Source organism: Anolis sagrei, chromosome 2, assembly GCF_037176765.1.
Source record: "Anolis sagrei isolate rAnoSag1 chromosome 2, rAnoSag1.mat, whole genome shotgun sequence".
In the NCBI taxonomy this organism is placed as follows: Eukaryota; Metazoa; Chordata; class Lepidosauria; order Squamata; family Dactyloidae; genus Anolis; species Anolis sagrei.
The window spans coordinates 42819917-42833417 of record NC_090022.1 but is presented as its reverse complement, the minus strand read 5'-3'; the positions used below and the strand labels follow the sequence as shown (position 1 = coordinate 42833417).

The window sequence follows — 13501 nt, the reverse complement described above, 5'->3', positions numbered from 1 at the left end:
CTAGGTGTTCCTACATCACATAATCCCATTTTATCTCCCTGAGACCCTTATGATGTAGTTCTTGTGTATATAATTTAGGCCCCTCCTACACTGCCAAATAATCCAGATTATCAAAGCAGAGAATCTGCATTCTCTGCTTTGAACTTGATTATATGAGTCTACACTACCATATACTGTAATCTAGTTCAGAGCAGATAATCTCGATTTTATATGGCAGTGTAGAAGTGGCCTTTAAGGGGCCTTACTTTCTAATGTGCTGGACCCTCTTTTTTTTTTTTTTAACATTTTCAACAAAAAAGAGCAAGGTTGGTAGAGAAAACACCAGAGCCCTACTATCCCCCTCCATACATGAGATGAAGGCTTTGTGTCTAAACATCTGTATAATGAATATCAACTTTGAAGGTACAAACTTTACAGTATTACGTTTCAAACAATATCACAGTTCTCTCTATAATGCTATATTACTGGTGTCCTATTCATTCATGTAATCTATCTATAGTCTTTTTAAAAATAATACATTGATGAATTAGTATGCTTGAACTATAGGACATAATTTTATGCCACTGAGATCAATAATATTTCTTTCTCAGGACTGTAATTATCCTGTTATCTTTATCATGTCAGGCAAGTGGGCAATACAACTTTTGATTGTTCCTTGAGAAGTCTGACTTGGCCACGGTGGTCCATGCTCTTGTTACATTCCAAATAGACTACTGCAACACACTCTACATGGGTCTGCCTTTGAAAACTGCCTGGAAGACTGCTTCAACTTCAGCCAGGTTGCTCACTGGAGCAACGTACAGGGAACATACAACTCCTTTGTTACGCCAACTCCACTGGCTACCGATCAGCTTCCGAGCACAATTCAAAGTGCTGGTTTTAACCTTTAATGCCCTAAATGGTTCTGGCCCAGACTACCTGTCTGAATGTATCTCCTGCCATGAACCATCATGAAGTTTAAGATCTTTAGGAGAGGCCCTGCTCTCGATCCCACCACTATCACAAACACTGTTGATGGGGACGAGAGACAGGGCCTTCTCAGCAGTGCCCCCCCCTTCCATCTATGGAACACCCTCCCTAGAGATATCAGATTGGCCACCTCCGTCTTATCTTTTAGAAGGAAAATCAAGACCTGGTTATGGAACCAAGCATTTGATCAGTGAGCAGCAAGTGGAAGAAGATCACACAACTTATGGAAATGAATTGACCTGGACTGGTTTTTGGATTTTGATTTTAATGGATATGTCTCAATTAATTGTTTTAATTGTTTTTTTTAATGAAGTGACTTTTTGGATGTGCCATGTTGCAAGGAAAAATAATTTCTCTAATGCAGGCATTCTCAGTCTGTGCCCCTTCAGTTGCTTTGGCTTCCAACTCCCAGAATAATAATAAAAAATAAACTTTATTTGTACCCCACCACCATCTCCACAATGGGGACTCGGGGTGGCTTACATGAGACCAAGCCCAACATGTAATAAATAAAATAAATAAAATCAAAACACAAACAACAGCATGATAAATTACATACAGAATAAAATACTAAGACTAAAAACACGGCTAAAAACATGGGGTGAGACAACAATGGAGCAGATTATTTGTGGGAGAGAAACTCTTCCGGAATGGGGTCGAAAAGAGCCTTCATACAGAAGGGGAGGGGGTATGCACTAAAGACAGAATCACTAGCCAGCTTGTTCAATGGTCAGGAATTCTGGGAGCTGGAGGCCCAAACAGCTGGACGGCCACAGTTTGAGGATGCCTGTCCTAATATATAACTGATTTGTAAAGATACAGTGATTACAAATTTCCATTGAGAAAATGGCTATGTGCTGCATTTTTGAATTTCAAGACATTTTGTTAAAACAACTGTGCACAAAAACATTAAGGTTTGCAAACACACACACACATACAAACACAAACACAAAATCCTTTTCAGAAACCAGTGTAAATTTGCTCAAAATTTACTGCAAGGGAGGAAAAACCATATTTTTATGTAAACATTTTTTTCAAATGAAACTTGAAGTCTGAAAAGCCATCAAACATGCACAGAACAATCATGATCCACAGTGTATGCACATTTTTTTAAAAAAAGTTACTCTCAACATGGTATTCCCAGCTAAAGTAACACCTAAACATGTCTGAGAGTGTGACCCTCTCACAGAGACAACTTCAGCAAGGATTATCATGTGGGGAGATGTTCTTAGTCCCTGGACACAAAACTTTAAAGCCCATTACCATTATTGCTTGCCACAAAAATGAAACAAGCAAAAAATTGCATCCCTCTTGTGGTTGCATCCTATTTTAATTATTTCATGCAATCCTTAAATAAAATTCCCAGGGTGGTCTACATAAAGAAGAAGGAATTAATTATAAATACAAAATAAAATAAATTTAAGCTGACAAGGATATTAAATCCTCACAACATCTGAGGATGCTTGCCACAGATGCAGGCAAAACAACAGGAGAGACTGCTTCTAGAACATGGCCATATAACCCGAAAAACCCATAACAACCCATTTATTGAATTGCCTTACTGTACAAATTAAGGAAAATATGAGCTTGGAGAAGAGGTGTCTGAAAGGATGCCACATAGAGGAAGGAACAAGCTAATTTTCTGCTGCTATGAAGATAGGACACAGAGCAATGGATTCAAATTTAGGGGAAAGAAATTCCACCAGAACTTTAGGAAGAACTTCCTGATATAAAGAGCTGTTTGACAGTGGGATTTGCTGTTTGGGAGTGTGGTTGACTCTCCTTCTCTGTAGGCTTTTAAGCAGAGCTGGATGGCCATCTGTCAGGGGTACTTTGATTGTGTTCTTCTGCATGGCAGGGAGTTAGACTGAACGGCCCTAGTGGTCTTTTCCAACTCTAGGATTCTATGAAGGCTTTTCCTGAAAGGAAGCTGGATAAAAAACCAGGCAAGGCTGTCTTTGAAGAATGCTGCAGAAGGCTAATAAATCAATGAGAAGATCATATGGTAGGAATGCCTGTAGGAGACTCTGTACTGAGGATGCCCATTTATAGATATGTTCTTATGTACTAACCATATTTCCATCATGCAAACAACATCACTTAAACTACACCCCATTTTTTCTGGCAAATATATCTAGGACAGTTGGCATGAATAAATATTTGACAGATATATTTACCTAAGACAGTTATAAAACAAAATGTATTGGCACACTTTAATGCCATTCTGGGGCATGAATATACTTAGGACAGTTATGTAAAAATTGTATAGGCATGTCTTTAAGGCCATTATGGGGAATTTCAATCATTATTTACCAAACTATCACATGCCTTGGGCAATAGAAGTACTGAAGCAGCCCTCTTTGAAAAGGAGCCAGCTGCCTTTGAAAAAGTACACAGTGCCTTCATTCTGTTTCCAGAATCTCCAATCTGGCAACAGAAAAAAGTGTTTTACATCCAGTTATTGACAACTTCTTGTTGGATTTCTCTGATGTACAGTAAGTTGAGCTTCCTCTGAAACTGGTCCAGAAATCTCAGTGAATCAGAGTAGAAGGGCTACTTTGTTGAGTGGAATTGGGTAATTTAAACTTATTGCACAAGTGCTTTGTTATCTGCACTTGTTTCCAAACTGTTTTCATGGCCAGTTTGAAGTGCCATTTTTTAAAAAAAAAAATACCTTAGAGCACTCAGTACAAGGATGGGGAATTTTCAAACTTTCAGAGATTTTAGACTGCAACTCTCATGATCTTTTAAGCTTTATTCACTATGTTGGATGGTGCTGATAGGAACCACAGAACAAAACACCTGAAATGCCAAATGTTTCCCATTCCTGCCTGACAGATATAAAATCATACATAGTTGTCCTGAAACTAAGAACATCATATTAATAGGAACTGATGAATGACATTAGAAACCAAGTTGCAGAATGCATTAACAAAATTGAACTTACTTCTTGATCATTTAATTGCCAGGGATCTGTTTATTTTTTTCCTAATGACTTTGACTAACCATTTGAATTTCTACTCTTTTAAATTCTGTCAGAATGTACTATATGATATTATGGTTGTACTTAAATATCTCTATCAATGTTTCTTTTAAAACATTTTATGGATATTATCAGAAGCATATGTACAACCAGTTCAAAGACCTGTCTCTGTTCCCAGAATGGCCAACCAGATGGAAAGTCCACAAGCTACATTGCAGTAGGTCTCTCCTAGTCATAGTCCCCTGCAACTCTTGTTTATTTATTCCAAGTCATACTGCCTTTGAAAACGGAGATGGCATACAGTCATCATGGCTAGCAGCCACCAAATAAATAAATCAGTAAAGTACAGGGACATGACTACAGTGCAATTTTCATTTGCCACACAAGATCAAACTATGAACACAGATTTTAATTTTTAATGATGTCCTTTTTCTTGCCACATTTCTAACTAAGGCTCACAGAGAAAACAGTGAAACAAAAACCAGTGTAGTAGAGTTTAAGTTTGCCACCATTGTTCTAGAGATCAGAAGAAATAGAATGCCTCCCTTCAGGACTGGCTCTGTAATCACCAATGGTTTTTGTTTCTAAAGCAACAAATATTGTCTCAGGGCACTGCTTCTTCTTTGCATGTCGGGCAGGCTAGAATTGCTATATAACTGTTGTAATTTAATCAGCAGTCTCAGTAATTAAACTGCAATGAAAGGATGGAATATCTAAGCAACAAAGCAAAATAGAAAGAGAAGAAACTGAAGTTCTAAGTCATGAACAGGTGGTGTTCCACCTTTGAAAAATGTTTTCCTCCCCTTTTTTTGTAGCTCAGCTTTTTGTGCACAAAAAATTGCAGTTCCAATCACAAGAAACACAAATATGTTAGTAGACATGTTCTAACAAAGAGACAGAATGTTCTTTTACAAATAATTTCCAAAAAGTAATATAAACATTGCATGAAAACCTGGCATAGTAGTACCAAAATATGTACAAAGGGCAATGGGAAGGAAAAAATCAACCAAAGGGACAGAAACGTACTGGAATTAGAGACCTTTCTTTGACTACTTCAGATATTACACAAATATATTTTTTTTAAAAATTGCAAAATTGCAATTCTCCTTGAAATAAGATGAGTAAATTTTATATATTGCTGTTTAGCCTCATGTTACCTCTTACAGGCCATTCTCACCTGTATGTCAAGTTTAGGAGATCTGCAAGCCTGGAACCAGAAGGATGGCATGGCTCTTTCACTTAGGAAATAATATCTCTATTATTTCCTAAGTGATAAAGAAGAAAACTTGTTCCACAGAGGACACAACAGGATGATGGTAAAAAAATCATTGCCTCATAATCAAAAAGGTTCTGCGTACTGAATGAGGCTTCCTGATTTAATGAAGTGAAATGAACAAGGGACTTGGCACAGTTCTCAAGATTTGATACAGATTTTACAGGTCAACTGAGCAGTGGCTATTAGACATGTATCTACCAGTCTGTTGACCCTACAGGTGTCAGAGATTTGTAGGGATTCCGCCTCCTCCCCAGCTTATACTCAATGTTAAGCAAAGAAATGTCCTGTTCCATTACGAGTATTGTGCATTTATTATAAACCAGGCTGTTCCAATCAGTTGTAGAACACTCTTTTCAAAAGTCAAACATTCTTACAACCCTCAAATCCTGCCTGAATATCACCTTTCCTCCCTAAACAAGAAACAAACATCCCAAAAAAATAGAATGGTATCAACATACCCTTTTCTTAACTGAACTGAGAATGTATAGCAGAATCACAGACACATCTTGCTAGACTAAGCCATAAGTGCACAAGATCTGATAACAATCAAGTGATTATGCAAGAACATCCTTGACAATCACATGGAGGATATGTGACTGAATATATAATGGATTCTTGGTTTACTGAACGGCTAAATTTTATTCTCTGCTAGAATTCAGATTGTCCTGGAAAATTGCCAAGAAATTAGTCTATAGCACAATTTAGGTCACCTTCCAAAAGATTGGCTTGCTGAGGTCCAATCTGGCTCATCATCTGGTAGATAAGAAAAGCTCATGTATTTTCAAAAGTCTAAAAGCTACTGTGTTCAAAGGGAAAATACACTGTGAGACACACTGCAGAATGCTAAATCCATCTGGTAGATTAGGCTTATGGTTACACTTGACGGTAGGTTGATAGTTATGTGATGGAAAAATATCAGTTTATATAATATGATTTTCCAGATAAAGCACTAGTTTTTTTTTATAAACATAGGAAATGTAGTTTTATAGGAAGATGGAAATACATTTTTACTGATTGTCTCATATTTTCCCTAAATATTTTTTTAGGAGTCATACTAAAGTTTCGTTTTTACTGATTGCGGGGGGAATGAAAAATGAGGTATGGAAATGATCATGGAAATAATGTTTTGGATTGCCAGGTGAATTGTTTTGCTGGTACTTTGCATCACTTCTTCTTGTTCAATCCAGTGTGATTTAAAACAGAAATGCTTCCAGCATTAGGTTGCTATTTTGATGGTATTGAATAGAAACTGAGTTGTCTTCCTTTGCCAGTGCTTCAACAATGTCGTATCAGCAGAGTCAAAAGTCATGATGGGAATCAAATTTGTAATTGCTGAGTCCATATTGTGAATCTTCATAATTCTAAGCCCTGGCTCATGCATCAAAAATGAATTATGTTCATAATTAAAACCAAGATTTATTACAAGTTAATTTCTCACAGCTGCTGCCTCTCTTGTGGCTTCATATTGATCTAGTCAGCTTGTAAACAAAACATGGACAACGTCCAGAGAACCATCACTTTGGTGATATACATAATCTCATGTTCAATCACATTTGAATATTTGATTTCTTTTCTTAATTTGAATTTAAATAGTTGAACTTTGGAAATCACCTGAATTGAAATTTGAATCACAACACAGTCAATGTGTCAATCACTAGTTCAAATGGCCTCTATTCCCAGTGTCTGTAAATTATGCGAAAACTTCCCATATCAACATTATTTTAGTGAAATATGTATGGTATAACATGCATCAATACACTGTACTCAAGTCAGTAGGAAATGTCCATTAAATCTTATGGAATCCAACCAAAGTTTACACAAAAGTACACTATGGAAGTGTTCTAAGTGCCACATACATTGACAGCAATAAATACATAAAACCAGAAGATGTGGCTCTGACATATGCTAAAGGATACAACTATAGAATTCAGTAGAATCCAGATGACCATCAGATGTGTATTCTCTTAGTTCTGCGTTTAGAAGCTGTTATCTGACTTTGTCCTCATTATAGCAGTGATCGTTTACAAATAGAGCATATCTGTTTTTGATCAAAACCCAGAAGAAGACCACTTGGGAACTACATATATGTATACTACTTAAGAGTCCATTATGAAGATACAGGTTTTACTCAGTGCTGTTTTTCTTGAGTTACTTCTTTGATTACATGTGTGAGTCCATAAGCAGAATAAAAAGATAAGATGCTTGCACTGGAGTTAACGAGGACCATAACAGCAATTGTACTTTTCTGTGGAGTATTATTATAATGAAGAAGCCATTATGAGTCTCAACCTTCATTATATTAAATGTTAAATTATTTGTGTTCTTACATTTTTCTAATCTGTCCAATACACATATTACAGTGTTGAAAAAGGCCTTCCTGAATTTTTGCTCCCTTGAGAGTTCCAAAACCTATGTATACATTGCGGGTTATGAAAAATGTTCTCTTCCCCACATTATACATTTTATTGCCTCTGGAATCCTAATCACCCTCGTGGTACCTAAGTGGCCATCTTAATTTGCATCTGTTAGACTCCCGAAAAATAGGTAAACTAGTGTGAACCATTACCATGCCAATTCACACAAAATTCTACTTGTAGATATTCCATAAAGATAATCAGTGCAATGAACACAAAAGCATAGATGCAGTGATGACTGCTAATTTTTATATCAGTGCATCTATTTTAGAGCTTACTCCAAATGTAAAGGACCTATTTCAGGTGCTGAACCTCAGACTGAGATACAAACAAAAAGTAGATTCATCTCTCCACTGAGGTCACATCTACAATGTCTACTTAGGTCAAACTGATATATAAGAAAGAAGTTTGGGTTGTTGTAGGTTTTTTCGGGCTATATGGCCATGTTCTAGAGGCATTTTCTCCTGCGTTTCACCTGCATCTATGGCAAGCATCCTCAGAGGTAGTGAGGTCTGTTGGAACTAGGAAAAAAAGTTTGTATATCTGTGGAATGACCAGGGTGGGACAAAGGACTATTGTCTGTTGGAGCTAGGTGTGAATGTTTCAACTGACCACCTTGATTAGCATTTGATTGTTTGGCAGTGCCTGGAGCAATCTTTTGTTAAGAGGTGATGTCCTTGTTTGTTTCCTCTGTGTTGTTGTGCTGTTCTAATTTTAGAGTTTTTTCATACTGGTAGCCAGATTTTGTTCATTTTCATGGTCTCCTCCTTTCTGTTGAAATTGTCCACATGCTTGTGGATTTCAATGGCTTCTCTGTGTAGTCTGACATGGTGGTTGTTAGAGTGGTCTAGCATTTCTGTGTTCTCAAATAATATGCTGTGTCCAGGTTGGTTCATCAAGTGCTCTGCTATGGCTGACTTCTCTGGTTGAAGTAGTCTGTAGTGCCTTTCATGTTCCTTGATTCATGTTTGGGCGCTGCGTTTGGTGGTCCCTATATAGACTTGTCCACAGCTGCATGGTACACGGTAGACTCCTGCAGAAGTGAGAGGATCCCTCTTGTCCTTTGCTAAACGTAGCATTTGTTGGATTTTCTTGATGGGTCTGTAGATAGTTTGTATGTTGTGTTTCCTCATCAGCTTCCCTATGCGGTCAGTGGTTCCCTTGATGTATGGCAAGAACACTTTTCCTCTGGGTGGATATTTGTCTTTACTCTTGTGGCTTGTTCTCGGTCTTGCAGCTCTTCTGATATCTGAGGTGGAGTATCCATTGGCCTGTAAAGCCCAGTTTAGGTGGTTCGGTTCATCTTGGAGGAGGTGGGCTTCACAGATTCTTTTTGCACGGTCTGCCAAGGCTTTAATGGTGCTTCTTTTTTGACTTGGATGATGGTTGGAGTTTTTATGTAGATATCTATCTCTATGTGTGTGGGTTGTCTGTAAATGGTGTGACCCAATTGTTGATCTGGTTTACAGATGACTAGGACATCTAGAAAAGGCAGTCTTCCTTCATTTTCTTTTTTCATGTTGAATTGGATGTTTGGGTGGATGCTGTTAAGATGGTCCAGGAACCTATTTAGTTCTTCTTCTCCATGGCTCTAAATGGTGAAAGTGTCATCCACATATCTGAACAATATAGTGGGCTTTTTTTTGTTGCTGTTTCCAGGGCTTGTTTTTCAATGGCTGTATTGCTTTATGGCCAACGGAATGGCGTGTTTAGATATTCTGCCCAGGAGTAGTTTCTCCTTTTTTTGGCTCTAGGAACAGCTTGATCATAAAAATAAATAGATTCTCTCAGTTAAATAGCTCAGCAGTTAGTGCCTTTGCCTTTGTAATTGGCTTCAATTATGCAGGTAATGCATAATTACTGAAGTTTCAATTTTTATTTTCCATAACTGTAAAAAAGAGAATTAAACATTCACAGTAGTTGACATAAAGCTGCTTAAAGTTCTTTTTTGTGGCAGCAGTGGTGGTTTTGATTTTGATCCCCAGTACAATGAGTGGTTATTTTAACTTACATTGGTATAATAGTAATGGTTTGTTTGATTTTTAAATTTGTACTTTAATTGAGTTGCTGGAATAATTAGGATACATGAACAACCCTTTTGTTCTCCCTATTAGCAGCAATATTGCTTTATTTTGGAATCTCACTGCTGTTAAGCTGGAATGTATAGTCACAGTGTAGATCACTTGTCACAATGCAAGTTCAGAAGCTTTACCTAGTGTGACCTCTTTCTCTGTTTACTTTTATTGGAAGTGGCAAGTTGCCAAGCACCTTGCTTCTTCCTTGAAAACCATGGCCAGGATGCTGCCAAGTGGAACACTGCTATCATGATCTCACACTTAACAGCCACAGCTTTGAATATGTTTACACACAAACAAAACTGATTTATTCTAAGCTCCTCTGCAGCACTACTTATCAAATGTTTCCATGCAGTGTACCATTGTATTGGGTTCCAACTCAATGCCAAATCTGTGGCTTTGGAGAAAGGAGACAATCTCAAATGGTGCATCGCTTTACCTGTCACCACCAAAAGCATAATGTGTTTGGAATCTAACAGTGTGTACTGGAAGCATGTGAAAAGAAAGTGTTTTTGGAACAAACCCCAAGCTTCAAAATGGATCTTATACATACTTTTCTGGGTATAAATCCTGGGAAATCCATCAAAATGCCTCTGGCCCAAAAATGCACCTGTTTCAGTGCACTGGCTAGTCCCTGTAGAAAATTCCTCTCTTACCCATTTATATTCTGTTTAGTGCTGGTGGCTTCCTCTCCCCTTCCCATCTGCCCTTTCTTCATAGTGCTGGGAATCTGCTCAATAATGAAGTCAAGCATCATTATTGTTACTATTATTTATACTAGGTTGAATGGAAACTGCAGGATATCAGACTCTCACCCCCCAAATGGTCAAAGATTGCATCATGTCACATGCTAACCATTTGTAATTGACACATGTGGAAACAACTAATTCTTCAGGTTGTTTCCTTGAAGTTTTAACTGTTGTCAGTGATGATGAGGAAGGGATACTTTATTGATAATGGAAGATATGCATAATATGACCAATAACTCTAAATAATGAAGTGATGTAATTTATTAAAAACAATAGTATGAAATAAGAACGATGAATAAAATAAAATGAGAAATAGGCAGACATGACAAGATATTAAAATATGTCTTCCACCACACTGCCTTACAGTTAGTTGACAACAAGAGAAAAAATAAGGAAGGAAAGAAATAAAGAATGAAGCAAACATTTTAATACAATTCATATTTAGTTTGTGGAATTCTGCAGTAAAAGTAGTTCTGGCCACGAGTTTTAATGGCCACTAGCCCCTCATTTTCCCTTCAAAACACTTACCTGAGGCCCTGCCTCAGTGCAAGCCCCTCTGCAGAGTACTTCTGATGTGCAAAATGATGTCTCGGGGTGTGTGTGTGGGGGGGGGGAGGAGATATAAGTTTTTTGGAGGGAAATGGGAGGTCTGTGTGGCACCATCCTGCTCCTTCAGGCTCCAGGAACGTGAATAACTGGGATGGCTGTGGGGACTCCACAAGCAGTCCTGGTAGTCAATCCCCAAAGGGCTCACACCTGGAAATATCCAAACTTTATTTTAAAGTCCAGATCTTTCCAAGCGTTTTATTAATCTGGAGCTAACTGGGAAATGCCAGTTTTCTCTGGATTAATTCAGTTTTACCTCAGGTGTCATTTGGATGCCTAAAGTAAAACTGAGACAGGTCCTGGGATATGGGCCCTTCTGGAAGGGCCCATAGATCTTCCTGAGGACTTCCCATGGCAAATGGCTGGTCACTTTCTGAAACTGATTTCCAAACATTTTATTCTTATGCCCTCATATCTTCCTGTAGAAACAGAATAGGTTTTTATCTGATAAAACCACATGTTGAAGGAGAAAAATTGGGAAGAAGCTCATTGGATTATGGAGTATAACCATGAGTGATAAAGGACTAATAAGCTTGTACTAGGAGGTGGTGATGCCCTCATGTTGCCAATCATCTGTGTGGTTGTCAAAGGCATTGCCGGTCAAAGGCATTCAATTTGCTTGTGATATCACTGGTGACATCTTGAACCTTGATACCTAGGATTGGTTTATGATAAAACCATGTGAGCAGGCTGCTTATTTACATATCTATGTGGCATTTACTCCAGTGAGTTCAGAGCAGTACACATGTTTATTCTCTATTTTCTTACATAAATCCCATGAATTATGCTAGAGAGAAATTGGCATAAAGTCATACAGTGAGGTTCATGCCTCAATGAGGATTAGAATCCAAAATTTCCAAGTTCCAGTACAATACTCCAACTACCGCATCACACTGACATTCGTTAATCTAATTACAACCTATTTTTTACACTGCTTTGTCAAAATTATCAAAATGTTGAACTTGAATCTCTCTGCCTAATCACTTCCAATGGCTTCTTGCTTTTGCCTCTTATGTTTTCTCCCCAAGCCTAACTTTTTTCCACAATGAAACATTGCTAGGCATGCAAGAATAATTGGTCTATATTCTCTGTTAGTCAGTTCACAATGTTATGAATACATTCTAGTATTTCATGAATTGTCGTGCAATAATAAATACAGCATACAGAAAAATGGATTGTGTGCTGAGGTTGGGGTTTTTTTGCACAATAAGTCCTCACCTGCAAAAATTTGCCTCAATCTAGAACTCTCCCCATAGAGATTCCATGACACTTGGAAAACCCATTTTAACCTATTTGTTGAATGTTTTCAAATATTATTTTAATCCCTAGTAAATAGCTGTTTTCTCTGCATTCTTCTAAAATCAGAAAATTAAGTGAAAAGTGAAAAACGTGAAATCTATTTTTTTCTTTAAAAATGCACACGTTTAAAAGGATCAGTTAAGAATGTTCTTAAAATTATGCCAGATAGGCAAAATAAATATCCAAAAAGGAAAACAAAATACAAAATTTAATAGGGTCTATCCAAATCAAATTATTTCCTGCTGCTAAAACTCAGTGATTCTGAGAATATTGTTTAAATTGCTTATATATTAATATGCCCGCTGGGCTAATCCCTGAAGAAACACTGGGGTGGAAACCAATCAGAAACTTCTAGGAAAAATTAATATTGCACAGCAATAAAAATATATTCATGCAAGCAATCCACCACAAGTCTTGTAACTTTGCTAAGGTGCTTTGGGGCTGCTGTTAGAAATTTATCCTAAGAAATTATTGTTTTAGAGTAATTTGACATGCATCAGGTTCATATATAATTATTCACTATGGACATTAACAAACCAGGTTACACTGACCTTCTCTAAGGATACACCAAATTGTTTACACAGTTAAAACTCTGATAATTATAACTACTTCTATGTTACTGGTAAATGATCCTAGAGTTTTTGCCATTACATCATTTTCCAACTGCCTTGCTAACTTGCTGTGGAACAATAAAAATATGTCATTTCTATAATAACTTATTTTGGACAAAATAAAAGTGAATTAAATAACAGAGTGATCTCCACAGCTACAAGGTCTCATTCATTCATGGCTGCGTAAACATAAGAAAATCAATAAAATTAATGTACTTGTTGTCCTAGCAGACCAATAGCTCAATCCTTATCCCATTGCATTTTTAGGAAGTTGAAATATGGGTAGAACTATGCAGCACATTATTTTTCACTAATACCAAGCATCAGTAAAGTCCCAGAGTAGGAGGATATCCATTAGCCAAGTGGTACATTGTTCTCTGTAACAGCTTTCTTCCTGCATCTCTTTCTTCCACTCATTTTTCCATTTTTCTTTTCAATATCAGAAATCATCCTTATCATAAGTGAGGGATAACATGGTGAGACATTGCAGACAATCAGAAAAACTAAGCATCACCTCCT

The 13501-nt window shown here is 37.3% G+C and overlaps 1 protein-coding gene across 5 annotated transcripts in view; it reads right to left on the bottom strand.

Annotated features, from left to right (window-relative positions):
- CHL1 (cell adhesion molecule L1 like) overlaps nt 1-13501 on the bottom strand; it is a 296469-nt gene that overhangs the window by 78150 nt on the left and 204818 nt on the right. The window lies entirely within an intron of this gene.